At 48.6% G+C, this 22,285-nt stretch overlaps 1 long non-coding RNA gene across 3 annotated transcripts in view; it reads left to right on the top strand.

Moving 5' to 3' along the window:
• LOC134174594 (uncharacterized) overlaps positions 1-22,285 on the top strand; it is a 34,292-nt gene that overhangs the window by 4,901 nt on the left and 7,106 nt on the right. For 2 of the 3 annotated variants that reach the window (XR_009968705.1, XR_009968704.1), the window contains exons 2-3: positions 7,545-7,673; positions 11,237-11,355. This is a non-coding gene — a long non-coding RNA (uncharacterized LOC134174594). The remainder of the gene's footprint in view (positions 1-7,544; positions 7,674-11,236; positions 11,356-22,285) is intronic. The other variant, XR_009968706.1, reaches the window with a different exon arrangement.

Genomic DNA, 22,285 nt, shown 5'->3' with positions numbered 1-22,285 from the left:
TAAAAACACAGTGCCTGAGAGTCAGACGTTCGGGACCTTAACCAAGTAACTAAATACAAAGATACTTGGAAGCGTTGTCGAGTGCTTAGGAACAAGGTCATTACACTGGCCCTTACACCGTCGTTTGCACGCCCATGATCACTGTTCTGGGCTCTATCTGGTGACATTTGGGGTTACTGTGGAACAAAGAAATAGTGTAGGGATTTGCAGAATGAGAATCCCACTTGCTGTGGGGCGGTGGAGCAACTGTGTGAGGAAAACAGGCTAAAGAAGGCAAGTGAGGTGAGGAGTTTCCTTCTCATCCTGCTGCACAGAGACAGGACATCAAACATCGCTCGTCTCATCTGGTTTTGTGAGGATAGGTTTCATCTTGTCCCTTCAGATGACTCTTCTGAAGGACACACTACGAGCTCTTTTCTCTCCTGCCGTGGGTAGGATGGCACCAGGGCTTGCTTCCTGCTCTTTCTGCAACAGTTGTTCAGGTCTGAGGGTGTCAAACTCCTCTGTTAGGGGAATCCAGCTCTTTGGATGGAAAGTACCAAACATGGCATGTGTTGATGTTGTTTTCTCTAGGCATCTGCTCTTTTTTGGGTTGAAGACAGGACAGTGAGGTAGGTGGAGCTTTGGTGTGACAGTTTGGTCATCCTTCCGATGTTAGGTTGAGTGGAAATGGTGCATGTTGGCTGTTATCCTGGAAGAGGGTGAGATAGTGAGCACTCACGTTACTAGGACTGGAAGCTGTGGCTACCTGGGTGAACCCACCCATCAGGTACATTTCTGCAGGTCCCACAAGATGCACAGGCTTGTCTGATGCTGCTTGAAACCAGCACCCAATGCACAGGAGGAGCTATCAGCCCTGGCCACCACAATACTTCTTCATGCTTGTTTGCCTACCTTGGTGATAACACACGGCATCCACATCATCCTTGCACACAGGATCCCATGACAGCTTGTGTTGCCTCCATCTCAGTTCTCTTGGTCTGGGAACGGTGCTTACTCCCATGAGACCCTGAAGAAAGAGCCCAGCAGCTTTAGTTAGAGTCTGCAGGACCCAATTTAGGTTCCCAGTCCCCAGCGTGGTTCTTGCTCTGACACCAGCATCATGAGAGCCTTGGGTGGTCACAGAGGTCATCAAAGTGACTTGCTGGAAGGTGATTTTCCTCCAAGTGACTGAGCACACAGTGTACGTGCAGATCACGGTGCCCGGTTTGCCAGATGGCTCCTGGCATCGGATCAGGGCTTTTCCAGGCAGCAGGGAAGAATGTAGTGGGAAAGGCTGATAAATGGTCTGTGAAGATTTGTCTGGTACCGTTTTGGTCCTCTGGGAGCAAGGACCTGATTGCAGATCAAATGTCTGATCTTTTGCTGGCATAAATCAGCAGAACTCCACCAAAGTTAATGGTGGTGTGCTGATTTACACCCAAAATCATTCATTTGCTCTGTCTCGTGTCCATTTTTTCTCCTCTCCTTGGATTAGAAACCAAGTCTGTAAAGCTAATATGGTCCCTGCAGCGGTATAACTTCCACTGAGTGTTTGCCTGAAGAGGTTAAAAGCCCTATAAACTGCTTTACATTCTCTAATAATAGAATACAGATGCAAAGGGGAAGGATTTGATGGTCAATTAATGCAGAAACTATCCAGTGCTTTGCATAGGTCCTACTGCCTGGCTTTGAAATACAATGCCCAATTAAAACCTTACCCAGAACTATACAGAAATTAAGAAAAGGGATAATACACTGCAGCACTCTCGGTAGCATGCTGCAGTTTTCAGGGTGCCTCTGAGCTGTTCCTTATAAACCCTTGGGTTTCTCTGGGTGCTTCCAACTACAGCTGCTCCTGGAGAAGAGCTGGGAAGTGGCATTCAGCTGGCGATGCTGCAGAGAGGGTTATTTTACAGAGGAAAAGAGGAGGAGGAGAGTAAGGAAAGTGTTGTCAATCCCTCGTGCATTCTTCTGTAAGGAAAATGATGGTTACTGGAAATGTTCTGCCCTTCGGCTGGGTTATCCCATGCCGGGCCAGGCAGTGCCTGCAGAGGCGCCCTGGGGATGGGGTGGGCAGACACAGCCTCAGCATATTCCAGGAACTCACTTTGCACTTGGGTTGAGTACCACTTGCTCCAGCTCTTCAGGATGGAACGTATTGATGAGCTGTCAGGATGTCTCCACATGTGATGATGGCTCCAAAGGAAGGGTGCAGTTCCTTTGCTTATTTGTTGGAGCAAGAGAGGTTGGGGCTGCAGTAGCATGGATGGGATCTGGATTTAATAGTCCAGAAGCTGGAATGAAAGCCCTCCTCTTCCAGTAGTCCACAGCACAAGTAGGAGCTGAAAGGGGAGAAGGCAGTGTGGGCAGCAAGGAGCACCGGCAGTAATTAATCAGGGTAACAGCCAACCCCTTCTTGGCTCTGGAGCTTACTCACTGGCAAAAGACAGCAATGTGGAAATATATCACCTTATTCTAAGGGCTGTAGTAATTTACTTACCATACAGAGCCACAGAGAGGTGGGAAAGCAAGGCTCTGCATCCCTGAGGTACCTGGAGACACTTCCTGCAGCACTGAGCCTAAGGACATGGGCTGCCTTAGCCCTGCTGGGCTGCCAGATTGTCTGGACTGAGCCTGCTCCTTGGTCAACTCTTGTCTGCATTAATCAGGCAGAAGGGATGGGGATCACATCACTGACCTTCACCACCGATAACCTGGGTAGCTCATACAGCCCTTCGATCTGAGCCTGTGTGCTCAGAGACTATCTCTTCAAGGAAAATGAGTGCATTCAATAGTAGAGATCCAAGGAAGGCCACTTCCTCTCTTGGCAGGGTCTCCTTCCATGTGCACAGAGCAAACTGGTAATTGAGCCAAACCAGTGGCTTGAACAGGGATTCATGGTGGTGGCTTCCCCTGGGCCTGAGCAGGAGGCATGGCAAGTCCATCTGTGAGGCATCAAAACCCTGATGGCAGCTCAGCGTGTCTTGTTATTCTCTCACTGCCTCTCTTTGCTCCCTTTCATGGTTTTGTAAAGAGGACTGGAATATACAAAGTCTTCAAAGCAACTAATAGAATAAATCTATCACAGATGGCCTAGAGCCTGTTGGGGATGGGGGGGGTCTTCCAGGTGGGTCTTCAAGTCCAGTTTAGATTGAAGGTTTTGGTGTGTTTCTCTCTGGGCTCATGCACCTTCCTCAAACCCTGGGTTTAGTCCCAGCTGTGTAAAATCTCAGCACAGATTGCCAAGGTCAAGGGGAATTGCCTGAGTTTGGGAAACTAAAACTGAATGAATGGAGCATGATATGAAAGCATAATGGAGCTGATTTTTTTTATTGCAGGAAGGCTTCTCGACACCATTCTGACAGCATAAAGGGTCATTTACATCTATTTTAAGCAATGTAAAAGCTTGATCCTCATTTACACATGTTGAAAAGAAAATATAATATGTACCGAGACTAAGCCCTTTCCTACTGCCAAAGTGATGGAAAGAGACTTTAGTGTAAATAAGGTTCAGGCCTGTTTTCAGTTTCAGTGCCACGAACGTGCCGGTGCAGATGCAGGAAAGATGCCAAATGTATTTATTTTGGCCTGCTGGGGTGTTTCTTCAGTTTTCTGTCTGCAGAAGAAAGTGAATGCACACGTTTTAGCTCTGCCTTCCACGAGAGCCACTGGAAGTGTCACTTCCCCCCTCTCAGCAGGGCCCGAGGGTGCTGTCCCAAAGGCCACCGCACAGAGGATGCTCTTGTTGGACAGGACCTGGGGGACCGGTGGCTGCTGAATGGGCACCTTTGTGGTGCGGGTTGTGAGTTCTCTGTTTCCAGCTGCTACGCTGCTCCCAAGGACTCTGCAGCAGCTTTAAACCAAGCAGAAACCAAAGATGCACAAGCTGACAAACTCTGTTTGTGTCAACTAAAGAAAAGCAGCTCTCTGCCGGCTGCCGGAAATGGGCTCCAGACCTTCTCCTGGGCTGGAGGAGACACGGAGTAACTGCTCAAAGATGTGAGTAGTTCCCTAAACAGGATGATGATGACAATTACAGGCTGATAGGGGCTCAGTATTTACATCTCCTTAACTAGTCTGACTTTAAACCCAATCAGAGTCCCACAGAGCGTTGCTCTTCCCCTTCAATGTTCTCCATTGAAGGAGACTGTGATTTATCATGGGGCACAGGGGCAAGTGGCTGATACTCCACAGAGGTTCAATAATACGGACCATCTGCACGCAGAGTGTGATGCAGCCTCTCCCCATCCTTTTTTCTCTCCACGTAGGACAAGGGGCAGCCTAGATCTAAAGGGAGGTGCAATTTTAAGCAGGGCTGACGTGCCTCTGTGCCAGCGTGGGACGGATTAGAATTAGTTTCTGCTAATTTGCTCCACATGGAGCTTTCAGTTTGAATTCTGTCTCCTGAATTAACAGGCAGACCACCCTCTTGGTATCCTGACTGCTGGATTTCCCCCTGTGAGGGAAGATTTCCTCATCCATCCCACTTCTGCTGTCATTCAGGCAGTGTCGTACTCGTTGATCCAAGGGAAGGGGTGTCTGTAGCTGTGGGTGTTCCTGGGACCCCTGAGTGGATTCAGACCTGGACAGTCATTTCAGAAAACAGGGAACCTTTGGGAGCAGGGTGGATGCATAGTCCAGTGATTATTACCTCCCATTTTCTTTTGTTCCTGTCTGAATCCCAGATTGTTCCTGTTCAGGAGGCAGTTCTTGGTGTCATTGCTCTTACCAGAGGAACCAAAATAAGTCTTGTCAGAAGAGATCCAGGGCTGATTTCATGAGCCTATAGGGATGCTGGAGGGGGACTCTTCGTTAGAGACTGTAGTGAAAGGACAAGGCGTAACGGGTTAAAAATTAAACAGGGGAAGTTTAGATTGGATATAAGGAGGAAATTCTTTCCTGTTAGGGTGGTGAGGCACTGGAATGGGTTGCCCAGAGAGGTTGTGAATGCTCCATCCCTGGCAGTGCTCAAGACCAGGTTGGACGAGGCCTGATTTAGCGTTAGGTGTCCCTGCCCATGGCAGGGGGGCTGGAACTAGATGATCTAAAGGTCCTTTCCAACCCAAACCATTCTGTGATTCTATGAAACCAGCTGTTTCTGCAGAGTGGTATCAGAAGAGGTCCTATGGCAGTTCTGCTAATGAAGACCACAGCCTCTATAGCTAGGCCAGACCCATTGGACTGAAAAAGCCAAAGGAGGGTGTTGCACTTGCACTGCAGAGACACCAAAGGTTCATAGTGAGACGTGGAGAATACCTGCTCATCCCATGAACTGATGGGGTCCATCTGCTGCCCTGTGCAAAGGGCTGCACAGGGTGTATTTTGTGGGGTTTCACTCAGTCCAAGGAAGATGCTCTAAGTCAGATGGTTCCTTTGGGAGGACTCGGAACCAGGCTTGCACTGGGGGGGTTCTCCCTAAAGTTCAGCCTCCATGTGCCACTTCTCAGGCCCATCCAGCCGAATTATTCATCCCCGTGTCACTTGCTGAAATTTACTGTTAACCATCAGAAGGAAGAGCCAGTCACTGGGCTGGCCTTGGCCAGATCTGGTTTGATTGTTTCACCCTTCTCAGGATGTGTTATACCCTGTGTGCCTTTGCATGGGTTGCTTCAGTATCTCTGTGGTTAGGTTCCCACCTGAAAAATGATCTTACTGTAATAACAGTCCCCGTCATGTCCACAGCACCCTGGGTAATTCTTAGCTATGTAATTTCTCAACAAAGGTCTGGACATTTCCAGTAGCTTCTGAGTCATTAAGAACCTGTTTACTTGGAGCCATAACTGTTCCTGGCAAATTATACTGAGATCATGGAGGACTTCTAGGAGCTCCTTAGACATTCAGGACCCCCATAAAACCTCGAGTAGCACAGCCCTTGAACCAAAGACTTGCTGCCCATAATAGGAGGCAGAACGAGGGTCAGTGTTGAGCAGTGCTGGGTACTTTGAGCCCAGGCAGTTGGGTACACAGCGGTGGTGTGAAACCAAAGTATTGCCACTAAGTGCCCTGAGTCCCCGTACCATGTGTAAATCTGGAGCACCTTCAGTGGGTGTGAATGAATGAACTCAGATGAATAAAGCTAAAGATCCTTTTATAGGGTTTTCCCATTTGCCTGAGAACCAGTCACATTTCTTTCTGCTTGAACTTTCAGAGGGCTCAGTATTTCATCCTTGCTTTTAAAGATTTGTGTTACGTTTTGATCCCAGCCCCAGTGTAAGAGCTAACTTTGTGCTCCTGGGTTCTAACTATAATGAATGGTGTTTTGTGTGCTAACTGTAGTGATGTGTTTGCAGGCAAAGGCTGGGGAAAGGAGGAGGAACAGAGTTTCTCTGTTTGGGCTGTTCCAAGCCGGTGTGTTGCTGAGTCCTTCCTGGTTATGGTCTATGTGAAATCTCAGCAGTGCACCTGCAGGGGTTTCATAAAACCATCCCCAAATTTATTGCACTTTTTCAGCCAAGAAAGACTATCTCAAAAGGTTCTACCTCAGAAGGCTTCATTCTGTCTTTACCAAGCTGTCTTACTTCTCTTGGGTATTTCAGAACAGGTGCCTTAGCCACTTACCCACATTTAATGTCTCAAAAGCCTTTTTCACAGCCCCCAGATGAAACTAGACAAACCTGATGAAATATTTGATTTGATGTCTACGCATCTTTAAAACTTGCTTTTATTTGGAGTGGGGTGAAGTGATATCTGTGCCTTTTTGTTCAGGGCAACCTGACGTTGGGTACCAGAGAAGCAAAGGAATCATTCATTCACTTAGTTCTGGGGCTTCCCTCTTTCCCAGTGTGGCCTTCAGTGCCTTTACCTGTGTGTGCCCTTCCTGCTGATTTTCATTGCATACTCTTGAAGTCATCAGTGCAGACTTTCTCATGTGAACCTGGGTGTTTATTGCTCTTCCATGATAACTGGCAGCAGGCATTCCCATACAATGGGTCCAGAACAGCTCTGTCTTGGCATAAGACTGTTTCCCCTGTGGTTTTCCCTTTTTCCTGCCTGCTGGAGATAAGATGGAAACGTGCCTCTTGTGTACTTTGTCCTGTATCGTATGCAAGAGATGGGAATGCTCCTTGGGAAGAGGAGGAAAGCAAGCAGGTCAGCTGCAGAGCACCCATCTGTAGTACACTGATGGGTGCTCAGAGGGCTCTGGGCACAGTTGTGTTGGACAAAGGCATGGAGAGAGCTGAGTCCTGGGGATGGCTCTCATTGGAAATGCGGCAAGAGCCACCATGCTTCATCTACATGTCCTGTTCTTCCCAGACTTCTTGTAAGAAGCAGATTTGGAGGTGTTTCCAGCAGGATTGCTTGGCTGATACGGTCCATTCCCTGTGTCTTATCTGGACCTGGCCTTGTGCCCGAGCTTGATGTCACCAAGCTGAGATTACTGCCCCAAAAAGGCTGCTCTGGGGCTCTGGACTGCTCCAGAGAGTAAAAATGTGGCTGGGAAATGGTAATATGTGACCTGCATCCTGTTCTGGTAGTGTCACAGGCTGTCTGCTGAATGTCCCTCTACCTCCCTTCTCCATTGTTAACTGAGCAGCGTAACGCTTCTTTTGTTTGTTTTTCAGAGCACAAACAACTCCTGCAGGCTGGAAAGCCTTTCCCAGTAATTCCCAAACACAGAAATATGTGCCTGCAATGTGGCGCTTTTTAGAATGGCATCCACTCAGATGGTGGAGGATCCATCACAGCCCGGGGTGACTAATTCCAATGGCTCATTACTCTTCCAATTACAAACTGGCACCTTCCTTGCAGTTTGAATTTGTCTAGTTCTGGCTTCCAGCCATTGGATGTTGATATGGCTTTGTCTGTTAGATTAAAGAGAGTTCTGCTGTAAGAGATCTCTTTAGTAAGTGTTCTTTATTGTTAATAAGATACTTCTTCATCTTCTTTTTGGTAAGCTAAATTATTAAGCACCTTAACAAGTATCTCAGTGTAAGCAGCTCCTCTCCATCCCACAGTTCTCCAACTGTACTTGCAGTTCCCTCCTGAAGTCCTACTTGGGTACCTTTGGTTGCTTGGTAACCCCATGATGCAGTTTGAGACGTCTGGGTGGAACTGACCCATCTGCAGAGGCGCTAGGTGCAGGTATCTGTGTTTAGGCGCCTGAATCGAGCCCTCCGATTCCAGAAGAAGGGGGTAAAATCCATCTCCCCAAACTTGAGCCACCCACAGGTTTAGCAGTAGACCAAACCTGTCACCTAGTCTCTGGAGTACACCTTGCTTAGTCCAAGTGCTTATGTGGCTTTCTGGTAACTCAGCCAACACTCACTAAGCTGCAGTTGCCCAGAAGGTGACTCTGGCATAAGGTGCCTGTTCTGCTGCCCATGGTCTGGCTTGAGGTCCTCCTGGAGGACAGCTTGGCAAGCTCATGATGGAGACCCGTGCCCTGCTTTGCCAGTAACATTTAGCAGAGTTAGGGTGTTGTTGCTGATTATTGTGACCTCAGGGACAGAGAACACTGTTGTTTGGTTCCAGGTATCTTAGAACTTGGCCTAGTCTTTGTGTTGGGATGCAGATGTTGGCAGGGAACTTTGAAGAAGAGCCATCAGCCGTGTTCTGCACTGTTATGTCTGTCTGAGGGACACCTGAAGAATGCTTTCCTCGTGGCTCTTCAGAATGTGCTGACTGGAGATGGTGTTCTTTAATGATGGTTTAAAACTGTTTAACAGTATGCTGGCTTTTCTTAGTGTAATTTGGGTTTATAGACAGTGACTGATCATGTGCCAGGAGTTTTATTATGGACAACAGATCTCATTCAAGCAACAGCAGGGACCAAATACCCATTGTTTAACCTCACTACTTAGAACAACGTTGATGACTCCAGGCATACCAGATGGAACCTACCATCCCATTCTGCTCTATATGAATGATCAGCAAGTGATGGGCTGCAGAATTCCTTGTGCACTGTGCTGTGTAGGAGCTTCTTTCAGGCCTCTGCTGTTTAATACAGGAGGTCTTTGATGCAGTTTCTGGTGAGGTGGCCACCATGGGGCTTCCTATCGAGTCTTTGCCACCATGCAGCTGTTAGAGTGCAGCAGCAGAGCAGAGTAACTTGTTTCATGGGACCATATTCTTCTCTGTACCAAAGGTGTTTTCAGTTGATCCAACCTTAGGGATCCGTTTGGGGGCTGTGAATTGAGGGCTTCAGGAGATGCCTCCTTTGTGCACTGTTGATAAACTGATCCTTCACCACCTTGGCCCAAGGCTCGGGAGGATGTTTTGGAGGAACTCTGCTTGCAAGCTCTCATTTCATGAGCAGCCAAGCTCTGTGGAGCGTATTCAGTGAACGCACAACTAAATGGGACATGAACAGCCTGATCACGGCAGGGTAAAACACCCAGATTCATTGCTCAGGTGAGAAGGAAGCGTGGCAAAGCACTGAGAGCCTGAGAGAACAAGCATGAGTGTGTATAATCCATGGTGTGAAACCAATGCTATAAATAACGGGCTGATGGAAACCAGATCTGTTCTGCGTATGCATCCCGTTTCTACTCCAAAGCAAGAAACTTGTTTGCAGTGAAACGCTCATACATGGCCATGCTTTGGCCTCTGTTCCTTCCCCTAAGGCATGTGCTGGTCCTCCTGAGACCTTTAAAAGGAGGTTCTGGGTGTGACCCACGAAAGGAATGTGCAGATCGCGTGAAAGGTTTCCTATCAGCGACTGCATGCCAGGGGAGGCCAGCACCAGGCATTTTATAATAGAAATGATCTTTCTCACTTGTTCCTCCCTGCCCATATTTTACAAAAGAGGAATGCTGGGAGCCAAACGAACTCTTCTGAGGGCAGAAGATGACTGTAAAGATAAGCACTGCTGATATAAACACCCAGGGCTCTGCTGTTAATATTTGGGACTTTGGTCTCTTCAAGCTGCCAGTCAGAGAAGGCAGGGATTGCCATATATAAATGTCCTCAGTGCTAAATCCTACTGTGAGCCATCGGAGTAAATAGGTTCGTTTTTCTTTTACCTTGTATTCATATAAATCACTGCGGCCAGTGGAATTCAGCCTGCGTAAGGCCAGTGGGAGTGGTGGTACCTTTGGGTTCAGGGAGCATAAAGAGAGCTGAATTTTGGCTACCAGTTTTCAGGGAGTTAAATAGAAGGAAGCATATTCCCCAAGGCAAACAGCAGAGACCCATTTGGAATAAATCTGCTTGCTGGCTGCACTCCTCACTCTGGCAGTCAGCTCATTGACGATTCCAGCCAAGTTTTGCACTATGGTCAGCTTTAACTAATAAAGATCTAGCATGGTACCTTGCTAATCTCATTAGATGGAGAGGTATGTTTTGGTAGAGATTTCTGGGGGAGGAGAAAGGCAGAAATACGTTTAGCAAGTTGAGCTCAAGCCATTTCAGTCGTGTTTTTTAGCAGCATGTATATATGTGTATACATAGCATACACAGAGATATATATGTGTGCTTCTGCTCACTGTTTCTGCTTAAATCGCCCACTAAAAATAGTGGTGCCAGAGGCTTCAGTTACCAGTCCCCAGGGATAACGGCATTCTAGGCTATAGGGACTTAGAAACTCCAATAGTGTCATTGCTCATGGCTGGGTACTAATCCACAGAGGTCCTTGTACCTTGTTTGGAGTTAGACATACAGAACCCCCCCATCAAAATCCAGGAGGAGCTGTGATGCTAAAGCTTGCTAATTCCAGTGCCTTGCCCAGTGCCTCATTGTCAGGTTTATTTCCAGTGATGCCAATGGATATTCTCCCCTCAATGAACTAGGCTTTAAAAATACCAAGAATTGGGCCAGTGTTAATAAACAGCAGTTCTTTCACTTGGCCTATGAAGCATCACCCCATCCTGCTGAGCCAAGCTCCTCGCAGGAGGGGAGAAAGGGGAAAACCTGGTTCTCTCTCCTTGTCTTTTTGGGTCTGTCTTAGCTTTGAAGCACTGTGCGGATCGAGGGGCTTTTGACACTGGGACCCATCAGCAGGCTTTGCTCTACCCTCTTTCCTGGTGGTGGTTTCAAACCAGGACCTGGACTGAACACATCATCGCTGTCCACCACATTCAGATGCTGTAACTAATGCAAAGAGGGAACTGCACTGATGTCGTGGGATACACTTGATTAACCAATTGGTCAAGGTGGTAGCGCAGAGCCTTTGTTGCCCCTTATAAGGTTGTTCCTTCCCCTTCCTCGTGTCACAACAAGGACGTTGTTGTGCTTTGCTGAATCCTTCCTTGCTTGGGGCCAGTCATTTATCAAAAGAGATTTCCATCTTGGACTAATAATTCATCTCTTATTGCAGCCCTCCCTGCTCCAAGGGCCCATTTGTTTCCCCTTATCACAGTCTCATTATTTGGTAAAGGAAAATCTTGGACTTTCTTGGGACCAGTGTCTGTGGTTTTAGGAGAACCTGGCTCCCAGGTGGGGCTGTGCTTGTGAGCGTGGGAGAGGGCTTTCTAAGGGGGTCAGAGCCCATCCGTGGGACTGCTCCTATGGAAGGGGAGGATGGAGCAGGAATCCAGTGGGTTCAACATGAAATGCAAAGTCTCTTTCTTTGGCTTTAACTTTCCCTTTGTGCGTTTTTCACAGCCCGATGCTCCCACGTGCCTCACACCTACTCATCTCCCAGCACTCCCTTTCTCACACACAAGGCACGCTCACACTCTCACACATACTAATAAGAAATCCTGTAAATGAAGTTTTTTGGTCTTTCCCCACCCCCGTCCTGGAAAACTGGGAACAAAAAAAAAGGAAGGGTTTGTGTTTGGTCATACTTGGCCAGTGCTGGGATTAGAGAAGGGAGGATGGGTGGATGGATGAACAGATAGTAATCACAGCAGTGTAATTAATAATAATGACAGCGAGGCATCCTGCTCCTATTAATAGTGCATGCACAGCTTTAATCAGCTCTATCCACCATCCGGCAGGAGACTCCAGCTAAATCAATTGCTAGTTTCTATCCGAAAGGTTGTTCTGACAGATTGATGGAGGGATCCCCCTGGTTCTTCCTTTTAAAAAAGGAGAAAATATGAATTTATTCTTAATTTCTGCATCTTTATCTGACCCACGATGATATCTTTGTTTTATTCAGTGACCCCAGTGCAGCTCTGAGGCATTGGAGAACGTGTCAGGGAGTTCCCCACTTCCCTCTCCCCTGGCTGAGCATCCTCTTCTCCTTGGTCTGCTGTGATTAGGTGCAGTGTGAAGCTCTGAGATGGCCCTAGACGTCCAAGCTGGGGAGAGAACTGTTAATAAGGGCAGCAGGACTGTCTGTAGCTACTGTGCCACTGCTGTCTCTGTACTGTGCTCATCGCTTTACAAAGCTCTTTGGAGTCACCTGGAACATGAGAGGTGCTCTACAAAAGTCAGAGTCCATCTCAGTCTGTCTTGCAGCCATTCCTCTGCTCGGAAAGCAGCAATAAATTCAGCTGGGCTGGTAAGGGCTACTTCAGAGATATTCTTTAAAGAGAAGTTCTAAAATCTCATTGCTTTATTAAGCCTATCATACGTATGGGTTGCCAATTGATGTATTACATGCAAAAGATACAGCAAATATAATAATACCCTTTCCCAGCATTTCATTTTGAAGCCACATTTACCTGAAGCGACCTGCTCCCAGTAAATATTTCACAGGTTTCTCCTCCACAAATGCACTTACAACTTATGAAGCACACACAAATGTTTTAATTCTGACAAAATGAGCATCTTTCATGCACCAGGCTCTATTCAGCACATAGTTTTGCAGCTAAATGGCTTTCTGATTATCATGTCCCGGGATATTACTTCAACTGAAGTGATATGAAATGTCATTAAAAAGTAATGTTCCCCTGCTTTGACAATCGTATTAGTAAACACTGGAGGCTCTGCAGGTTATATGTCAGGCGGGCCGACACTAATGGGTTTATTAACATATACAGTAGCACTTTGTCAAACCTCCTTGTTAATCTAAATTTGCAGGTGACAAAAAGAAAGGGTGGGGGAACAAGATGATATTTAAATACTGGTTAGGTTGGCCTGTAAGTAAAAGAAGCCAGGAAACCCCAAGCAAGGTCAGCTGCTCCCTGGGCTGCTTCTGTGCTTCATCCAGTCCTCACTGGGTTGGTTTTCTCCCAGCTGATGGGGAGCACAGACACCCATCCTGGGGAATAACCAGTGCAATGCATGGCAAAGGGCACAAGTGGATTTGATTCAGGGTTGGGGGTGTATAGCTGCATCCCCACCTGAGCCAGCAGCCTTACAGTACGGGAACAGCCAGGGCTGGAGACTGCTGGGCACTGGGGGGAAGTCCAGGGGACCTGAGTAGCAAATATGGACTTATGGAGTCACAGGGACAAGTGAGTTATCAGAAGGACATCAGGGTTCCAGGGACAAGGTATTTCTGCCACCTATAAACTATTTACTGGGGAGGATTCAGGCAGTGTCGCCGTGTATCCTGGGCATGGCAGTGAATAACAGGGCTGTGTGGCTTTTTAGAGGTGATGGAGAGCTTGAGACCAAATTTCCCCCAGGATTTGGGCAGAGGAAGGATGGACATCTGAGCTTGAAGAGGGGATGTGCTCTGCTGATGTCCCTAAAGGATGTGATAGGAATGGAGGGGGAATTTCAGTTGCTGCTGCTGGGTTAACTGATGCTGAGCCCAGCCCAGGCAGTACCTGGGCAGCAGGGGGTCACCCCACTGCTTGGGGGGGGGGGGGGCTCTGGCACCTCTGCAAAAGCCCCTGTAGTGGTAGTGGTGGTGTTGACACCAGGCAGTGGGTCTGGCTCCTGGTGAGCAGCACTGAGGCACAAGCTGTGCTGTCACTGCTCCCCGTAGCACTGATGGAGAGCTGAATTTGGCCTGCAGAGACTTATTTACCCAGCAGTTCCAAATGCTTCCCCTTGGGATGCTAAGTACCTGTTCCCAGTTTTGTTCAAATGGCTCCATCTGCTCCATGAGGCAGCGCTTCCAGCAGGTACCACACAGAGGTGGAGGTGCAGAGCAAGAGAAACGGGGCTGTGAGGAGCTGCCCAAGGGGATATTCAGGGAAAACCAGTTTCCACGTGGGAAATGAATTGCATCCCTGCATCCGCTGCCTCTTCCTCCTGGCTGGCAAGACTGGAGGGGTGAGTAACAGTGGACCTTTGTGTAGTGAAGCAGGTTTCAGGGCTGCACAGATGCCTGGTTTGCTCTGATGCTGGAGAGGTGGCACTGGGGAGGTGGTTCAGTCTGCCCATAGGAATAGCACTGTGCCCTTGGGCAACCCTACAACCTTAAGGACAGCACCGAGTTTGGGATAGAAGAGACATCTGAGGTTTCAAGTTACAGAAGGCAAACCCACCTCTGTCTCCTCAATTATCCTGGCTCAGAGACCCACAAGCTGTTTAAAACCATCTCCTGAGCCAGCTGAGAAGGGAAGCCAGATGCTGAAATTTGGGCACGTGGTTAGAGTTGGAGCCCCAGGGACACATGAAGCCTGGAGGGATCTGCTGGCACCTCTGGGTGCTCCAGCACATGCTGAGTCTTGGCTTCTGGGATCTGTATTTTTTACCCTGCAGAATGGGATGATAATGGCCCTATGTGTTGTACGGATGTTCTGAAGCAGCAATTCCCTTTCTCCCTCTGAAAAAACAACAGGACTTGATGAAGCTGTTTGAAGGGGCCATTGACTGGGGGGTCCTGAGGCTGTGTCCATCTTTTGGCTCTGCATTAGGGGATAGCAGAGTCGGGTGTTTCCTCGTGCCAGCTCCGTGTTTGCTATAGGGTAAGTGAAGTCAGTGACTTGCTGTGGTTTTTATTTTGGGAGCTGGGAAGTGTAAGTACAGTGGGACCTATTCTTGTCCGAATGACTAAGCCTCGCCAGCCCGGAGCTCTTCATCTTGGCAAACAGATGGTGCGTGGAGGAAAAGCGATGCTATTCCCTGCACTGAAAGGCCTTTTCTTTCTGGAGCGGTGCCTTAAAGCTACAATGGTTTGGTTTGTTGGGCTGAGCTGTACCGGGTGTTCAGGTGCCTTTTGGGGAGGGACACAAAACGGGACAGGGTCATCGGGACAGCAGCCTCGGGTGGACCCATCGTCCGTGGGTGTAAGTTTGTCTCATGGGAATGTGAAGAGCTCAGATGTGAGGCAGAACAGCCGGGCTCAGGGATGCTTTCGGGCATGCTAAGGAGCATCACTACTCGGTCCAAGAGGGAGCTTCTCTTCCTGGAACCACTCAAAGCCCCATGTGCCCTGGAGCTTGGCAGGTTCCTGGTCCTGGTTGCTGTTTCTGACCAGTTCTCATCATTTTGGGAACTGGAAGCCTGAGACTGAATTACCAAGCTGAGATTGCAGCTGGGCCCATGGCATGTGTGTCCTTTGCAGACAGGCGTAGGGCTGCTGATGCCCTCACAACTGCACGCTGCAGTTTCCACCCAGGCTGGCAAACCCACCTATTCCTTCCGCTGCCTGGCAGCAGCACTTTGAGATCTGCAGCCATTGTCTTCACCCTTTGAGCTGCTCCAGCAGCAGGCAGAGCTGATGCTCTGGGCAAACTGGGTGTAGCACAGAGAAATCCCAGAGCAGAGTGGGGAACATCACCCCAGAGAGCATCTCCTCCCCTGCTCCTCTTACTCCAGCTCCTCCTGCATTCTTCTCTGCACCACCTCTTATGACTTCAGAAATAAGCTGGTTCTGCTGCTGTGACACATGTACCTGTGACAGAGGAACTGGCATTATAATCCTGGGAGTGGATCCTGTCAATCTGCTGGTTTCTGCTTCATTGGCAGATAATTACAGTGTGGAGAGAGAAAGTATTTGCTAAAAGCAGAAGCTTAATGGAGTTTATAAAGGATGCTTTGTCTAGGCAGCTATTGGAATAAATAAAACTCAGCTTGGGCTCCATAAAGGTCTGCAGAGCTTGAAGTCTGGGTTCTATAGAGTGTTGCCAGGCTGGGAATCTGGGGCTGGCATTCACAATTCCTGTCCGATACTCCATGGAGAGCTGTGGGATGCAAAGGGTAACAAGGAGCATCCCAGTTCACATGAAACTCAGAGCCAAAAGGGCACAACCAGTCCTGGTGCCAGCCAAGGAGTTTGATTGCTGGCACAGGACTCTACAACGATCTGATCCGTGTTTTGCAAAAGCACTGCAAACTCCCAGAGGCTTTCTATTCTGGGGGCTCATTTTTATGATGAGCTGCTGGGTGCATTTGTCTTCATTGGAGCTCTTCGAGCTTTAAAGGTCAGCAAGACTTGGCAGCAAAGCGCTCTGGAGACGAAGAGGGGGTGATGGATTTTCAATGCCACTCTGTCAGCCCTGATCCCATTCCCGGTGCCCAGGTGGGATGTGAGCACAGCTGACCTGCACCCACCCAGCCCAATATAGCCATGGCCCCAAAGGTGCTCGCTTGGTGCACAGGGAGCCGCTGCCTGTGTTTGCGGTATGATGCTTGTGAGCTTTGAATTGCAATATAACATGAAGGCAATGGGAACTAAAGAGCTGCTGAATTGGTGCTTTACTTGGGGAGGATGTTCCTGCTCTTGTCTTTTCCTTCTTTCCTCCAGTAGCTGCAGTGTTAAAAAATGAGTTTAAGAACAGGGAGGAAGGGCCTGGAGGCATTGGGTTAGAAAACAAGTACAGGAAGAGTGAGAAAAGGAGTTACTTGGGGAGTAGTTACTTGCTTTGAGATCCAACTTCTTCATTTTCTCTGATGTTTTTTGGTTTGGTTTCGGTAAGGAAATGGGGCTGAAAAATCATTTTCTCAAAATATCCCCTCTTTTCTTTGTTTAAAAACTTCAGACCAACTTCTGGTGTGCTCAGGATAGAGGTCACTATTTAATAACCTGGGTATGTTAAAACCCTGAGATTTCGCGGCTCCTGCACTAGTCCATCTGCCAAGCGGAGAGCGTTTCTTGACCTTTTAAAGCAAGCCAGAGATAATGAACCATTTGGACTGCAGGATGCCCAGGCTGCTTGGAATCAAATCAGTGTGGCTGTGAAGTTTGGAGAGGAACAAATGTACAGCTCCGAGCCAGCAGCGCGGGCTGAGAGTTCCCAGTGAGCTCCGACTGCAGTCACAGCCATCAACTCCTATAACAGTTAATAAATCAGAGGACATGGGCAGGGTGAGGTGTAAGGCTTCACAGGGGCTTGAGGAAGTGTCTTCAAAGGTCCAGAGAGGGAGGATTCAATTGGCTGTCATTGGATTTGAGCTTGTAACTAGTGAATTTTTTCCCCTCCTTCAAAAATCTCATCAGCTCTTGAGAAACGCAACTGCTGAAGAGGCTGATGCTTGTTGGGCGAGCTGGATGTCAGAAGCTGCTTTCCCTGCTGTTGGCAATGTGAGGTGTGGGACACGCGTGCTCCACTATGGATGTAAAAGATGTTTCTTTTGGCTGTATTTTCTCTGGTGAGTTTTTGTTCCCTGTAAATGGAAACCTGGGATATTGCAGGTTTTCATGGGTGCTATCCCAGGTCAGGTGTCCTGCCTTAGGTCAGAAATGTTCCCTGGTGAGCACCACTGGCCTGTCTTCATGAAAGGGCCCTTCTGCATCCCAGACAATGTGGCTGGGGAGTGCAGAGCGAGCACCCAAACCATCCTTCCTGTGGCCCATCACAGCAGCACTTCAGATGGGCGTCTCCTGACCTGGCACCGAGTCCAGTCCCTGCTGGTCTCTGAGGGCTCCTATAGAGAGCAAGAGGACTCTGGTTCTCTGGTCCATTCTGGAGGCCAGCAGATGTTCATGGATGATCCTAGCTATGGGTTGTTCATAGATGATCCTTTCTGCATTTGGCTCATCAGGTCTCCCCCACTGCCTGGGGGATTGCACCAGGCTGTGATTTTCCTGCCTTCTGCATGTGGTCACTCAAGGCGGTGCTCTCTGCTTTGCCTAAGTGGCTGTGCCCTGTTCACCCGCTGGCTGAGTTACTCTGTCCCTTTTCCTTGCCTTTTCCATGCCTTTGCCATGGTATTTCCATCTTTGCAGCACAGTTACACCAAGCTCCTGCCTTGGTTCTTCTCTTGTTCTGCCTGCTGCAGCTGGATGACGTTCCCAGTCCGCACATGGGATTCAGCACACGTGTGCAAACCTGGCACAGCAGCTTTGCTTCCATGACCTCCTTTCCATCACATCCAACGTGCTCTGTGGTTCCAGCAGAAAGGATGTAAAAAGCCTTTTGGGTGGAGCAGGAGAAGGGATATCTGACGTGCTCCAGCCTTCACCTCAGTGGTGCCGTGGAGAAATGCTGAGGACATGTGTGTTCTGTGCAGTGAAACCAGAGCCTTGGCCTGTAATTCTGTTAGGGAAAGATGATATAGTTGGTCTTGGTGAAACTATTAGTTTAACGTTGAGTAAACCATGGTTGGATTATTCGTGTGCCCAGCTATTTGTACAAGACAGAAGGGGTTTATTGGAACGGGATGGGTTGGGTTGCCATGCCTAGTATTAACTTGCTGTTGTGCTCGCTAGCAACCAGCATGGCAAAAGTCAACAAATAGGATGGTAGGGGAAGGACTTTCTATATTACCACTGTAGTATAAATGGAGCTGTAATTTGAAACGAAATAGCATTAGGTTTATGGTGCATTTTAGCCACAGATCTCATGTCATAGCCTGCTTTACTGCCAAGGAAACATGGGCAGGTTTGCTCTCCTCTGATGGGAGAACCCAAAGCATTGCAGTATGTGGCCACCACCATGGTTCTGGTGAAGAGCCAGGTAGGACAGTTGCTTAGTGCCATAATAAGCAATCATTGAGCTAAGGGAAGCCTCCACAGCCAATGCTCACAAGGAAAATCCCAGAGCTGTTTTGGTGTCTGGCAGAGCAGATGAAACACCAGGCTGAAGGGATTACTCCAAGAGGTCTTCCACTCTCCAGACAACATTTCCTTTGCCCATTCAAAACTGCAAAGCTTGGCACATACATAATGCACCCCACACTACTGGAGGCCTGTTTGCACCAGTGGTTGGAGGGTGGTCTTGCTGCTATCATCTCCAGGAGTAAAACATGGGCATTAGAAATGGATGTGCATGAGTCTGCTGTTATGCCCAGGCTGGTTTCAGACCCGGGATCAAGGATGGTTGTGTCAGAGCAACATCCTCAGTGCTGGTGACATGCAAAGGAGCATGGTGATGGAGCACTGCCTTTGCATTCACCTGTGTGTCCCTCATTTGCCATGCAAAAGCTAAGAGAGAGGAAGGATGGATGCATGCAAAGCTGCTATGGGGCTGGGGCAGTGAGGAGCTGGCGTGGAGGAGGAGCAGGAAGATGGAGAGGGACCACTTTACATCTGCTCTGATGAATGAAGAGAAGGTATAATACTGTGAGTTGGAGGAAATGGTGAGTCCTGAGATGGTCCTTCCGGTCCTGCATTGCTCTGGTAGCCTCCAGGAAAAGCTTTGGAATGTTGACAAAACCCCAAATCCTGCTGGTTTAGAATGTCTTATCAGAGCCCTCTGCACCACTCTCCTCGCTCAGATGGGCTCCCAATGGTGTTGTGTCCCCTTGCTGCAGGACAGGACCTTAAAGCTCACCCAGTTCCAGCCTGTGCCACAGGCAGGGACACCTTCCACTAGAGCAGCTTGCTCCAAGCCCCTGTGTCCAACCTGGCCTTGAGCACTGCCAGGGATGGGGCAGCCACAGCTTCTCTGGGCACCCTGTGCCAGTGCCTCAGCACCCTCACAGGGAAGAGCTTCTGCCTAAGAGCTCAGCTCAGTCTCCCCTCTGGCAGGTTAAAGTCATTCCCCTTGGCCTGGCCCTACAGGCCCTTGTCCCAAGCCCCTCTCCAGGTTTCCTGCAGCCCCTTTAGGCACTGGAGCTGCTCTAAGGTCTCCTTGGATCCTTCTCTTCTCCAGGCTGAACAATCCCATCTCTCAGCCTGGCTCCATAGGAGACACAGGGATAAAACTCCTGACCCCAGATCTCATACCCAAGTGCAGACAGCGAGAGCCATAATCCCCCAGGGGCTGACAGTGGGGTTTATAAAGCCCCGTGTCTTCCTTTGGCCATCACTGGCGGGTGGGAGGACGTTAACAGAGCTCCTGTGTGGATGCCTGGAATGGGAATGGTGCCTGGGGAGGCATTTGGTCCTCGTTAGCAGGCACTCGGTAGCTGTTTTGTCATTTTTCTTGTTTGTCATAAAAAATAAATACAGTTTAATAGATGATCTTACAGAGCAGGTTTTGGCAACAAAATAGACCGTGTCCCATTAGAAACTTGATGTGTATAATTTAAAGCAAGATGGAATATAAAACCATTTCCAGCTCAGATGAGGGAGAGGGAGACACAGATTTAGGTCTTGATTGTGCTGAAATGAAAACCAGCACATTCTCGGGTAGTGTATAAAATCAGGCATTCTGCTTTTTTATGGAGTCCAAACTATAAACAGCCTTTTCCAGAATAATTAATCACACCATTTATTTTTTGGGGGGGTCAAAAAGTTTGGGGAGTGGATTTCTTTTGTTTCTTTGTGTATTTTTACAGCTATCGTATGCAAAGGAGCAATCCTAAACACCACAGAAGATTATTTGGAGAGCAGGGAAGACTTTCAAGGTCGTCCCTCTCAAAATCCCATCCATTAGCAGAAGTTTAAGGAATGTGCTGAGGTGCCTCAGGCATTATGGGGAAAGCTGGGCTCTGGAGCCAAAGGCTGGGATGTGTTACGGCAGTGGGAAGGTGAATGGAAGAGTCAGCAATGCTGCTTGTGATGTGCTTTCACAGACCAGCATTAGGAGTGGGGACTGTGGGGCTGGAGGGATGTCTACCCCATCCATGAGGATGCTGCTTCCCTGTGGTGTGCTCACCTTCCATCCAGTTAGGAAAAACCTGCCCATTGCTCCTGCTGGAACTGGGCAGTTGATCCTTGCCGAGGTTAGAAATGGGGTAGGTCTCTGCTATCTGCACTATCTCCATTGTCCCACATAGCTGCAAGCAGAGGACCTGGTGCCCCACCACTGTAAATCACAGCTCTACTTGAGCTGGAAGAGGGATGCGTATTCCTGCCAAGGAAGGAGAGAGTTCCAGAGTGCATTTCCTCCATCCTCCCTCTCCTCTGGTTTGGGAGCAGTGGGGCTGGCTTGCCTCTGTCTGCTTTGGCTCTTCAGTTCTGATTTGAGCAGAGCCCAGTGTAAATCCAAAACAGTTCTAGGGAAGTCAGTCAAGTTCCCGGAGACTCAGGGCTGGAGGAGATAGGAAACTATTCACAGCTTGTATGTAGCTGTTGACATCATATATAAAAGGCTGGCAGAATGCAGCAGTGATGTGCTATAGGCAGGGTGCTAATCTCTCTTGTTATTAAGTTTCCTGACATTTCCCATTATCAGAGCTTCTTTACAGTTGTTCACGGGGCTGCAAAACTTTAATCTTTGAGGTTGAAATGCGTCACCCACGTGCCCTCCACTGCACAGGTAGTGCCAGCGGGTGAAATTCTGCTTTTCCTTGGATTTGTTGTGATCCTGGAAGTTGCAGAACCCCCAGCTCTGTTAAAAATAGCAATCAATAAAGCTGCGAAGTCTTACACCCTGGAGGAGTTCAAGCCAGCATTCCTCCTGCCTGAGCAGCCCTCTCTTGGGCCATGCTGCACATACAGGTATGGGGTTTAATACCTGATTACATGCTGCTTTCCTTATAGGACCCCACCACCCCTGTCAGTCAGCAGGAGATGCACTGAGATATACAAGGGTGAAGGCAGGGCTAAGATGCCATGGGAGGGGCAGGGCCTCATCCCATAGAGCCAGCAGCATCTTCTCTTAACCAGTCTATATGGACTTATCTGCTCACCCCTGGCAATAAGCAACCCACCAAGTCCCATAGGAGACCTCCCCTGCTTCTGTAGCGAGAGGCTGTACACTAATGTGCATGTACAATAAGGTAAACCAACCTTTTACTGAGCTGGAAAGAGGCATGTTTTACTGGAAAACCAAACCAGTTTGCTTTGGCTGTGCTGCCACCCATCCCCATGGTAGCTGGTTGGGGATACTCAGTGCTGGAGGTGTTGTGGCAATGTGCTGGAGTTGGAACCAATTGGTTTCATGCCAAGATAATTCACTGAGGGTTGTTTGGCTGCTTTTTTTTTTCCCCTCTGCAAGATGAGACATGATTTCAGTGGGGTGCAGGAGGATGGAGCCAGGGAAGAGGAAATAACTTGCTTTAGAAGAAAAAAACTAAACTAAAAATGGCTTTTCCTGTGCAAAATAAATTCTATGACACATTTTTTTCTGCCAGCCCCACGAGTGCAGGAGCAGCCCACATTCCTGTAGGAAAGAGGTATAAATCCTAGCCCCGAGTCTGAGGCTGGCAATGGGCCTTCCTTGCTTGGGACCCTGTGGACCAAGGTCCTCCCTGTGTGGTGGCAGGGAAGGAGACCATCTCAGTGGGATCAGAGCACAAAGCCATG

Source organism: Pezoporus occidentalis, unplaced genomic scaffold (assembly GCF_034315485.1).
Source record: "Pezoporus occidentalis ecotype Australia unplaced genomic scaffold, CSIRO_AGI_Poc_V1 ctg62, whole genome shotgun sequence".
NCBI classification, from domain to species: Eukaryota; Metazoa; Chordata; class Aves; order Psittaciformes; family Psittacidae; genus Pezoporus; species Pezoporus occidentalis.
Note: the sequence above shows the minus strand (reverse complement) of the source record. Positions and strands in the feature narration are given on the sequence as shown.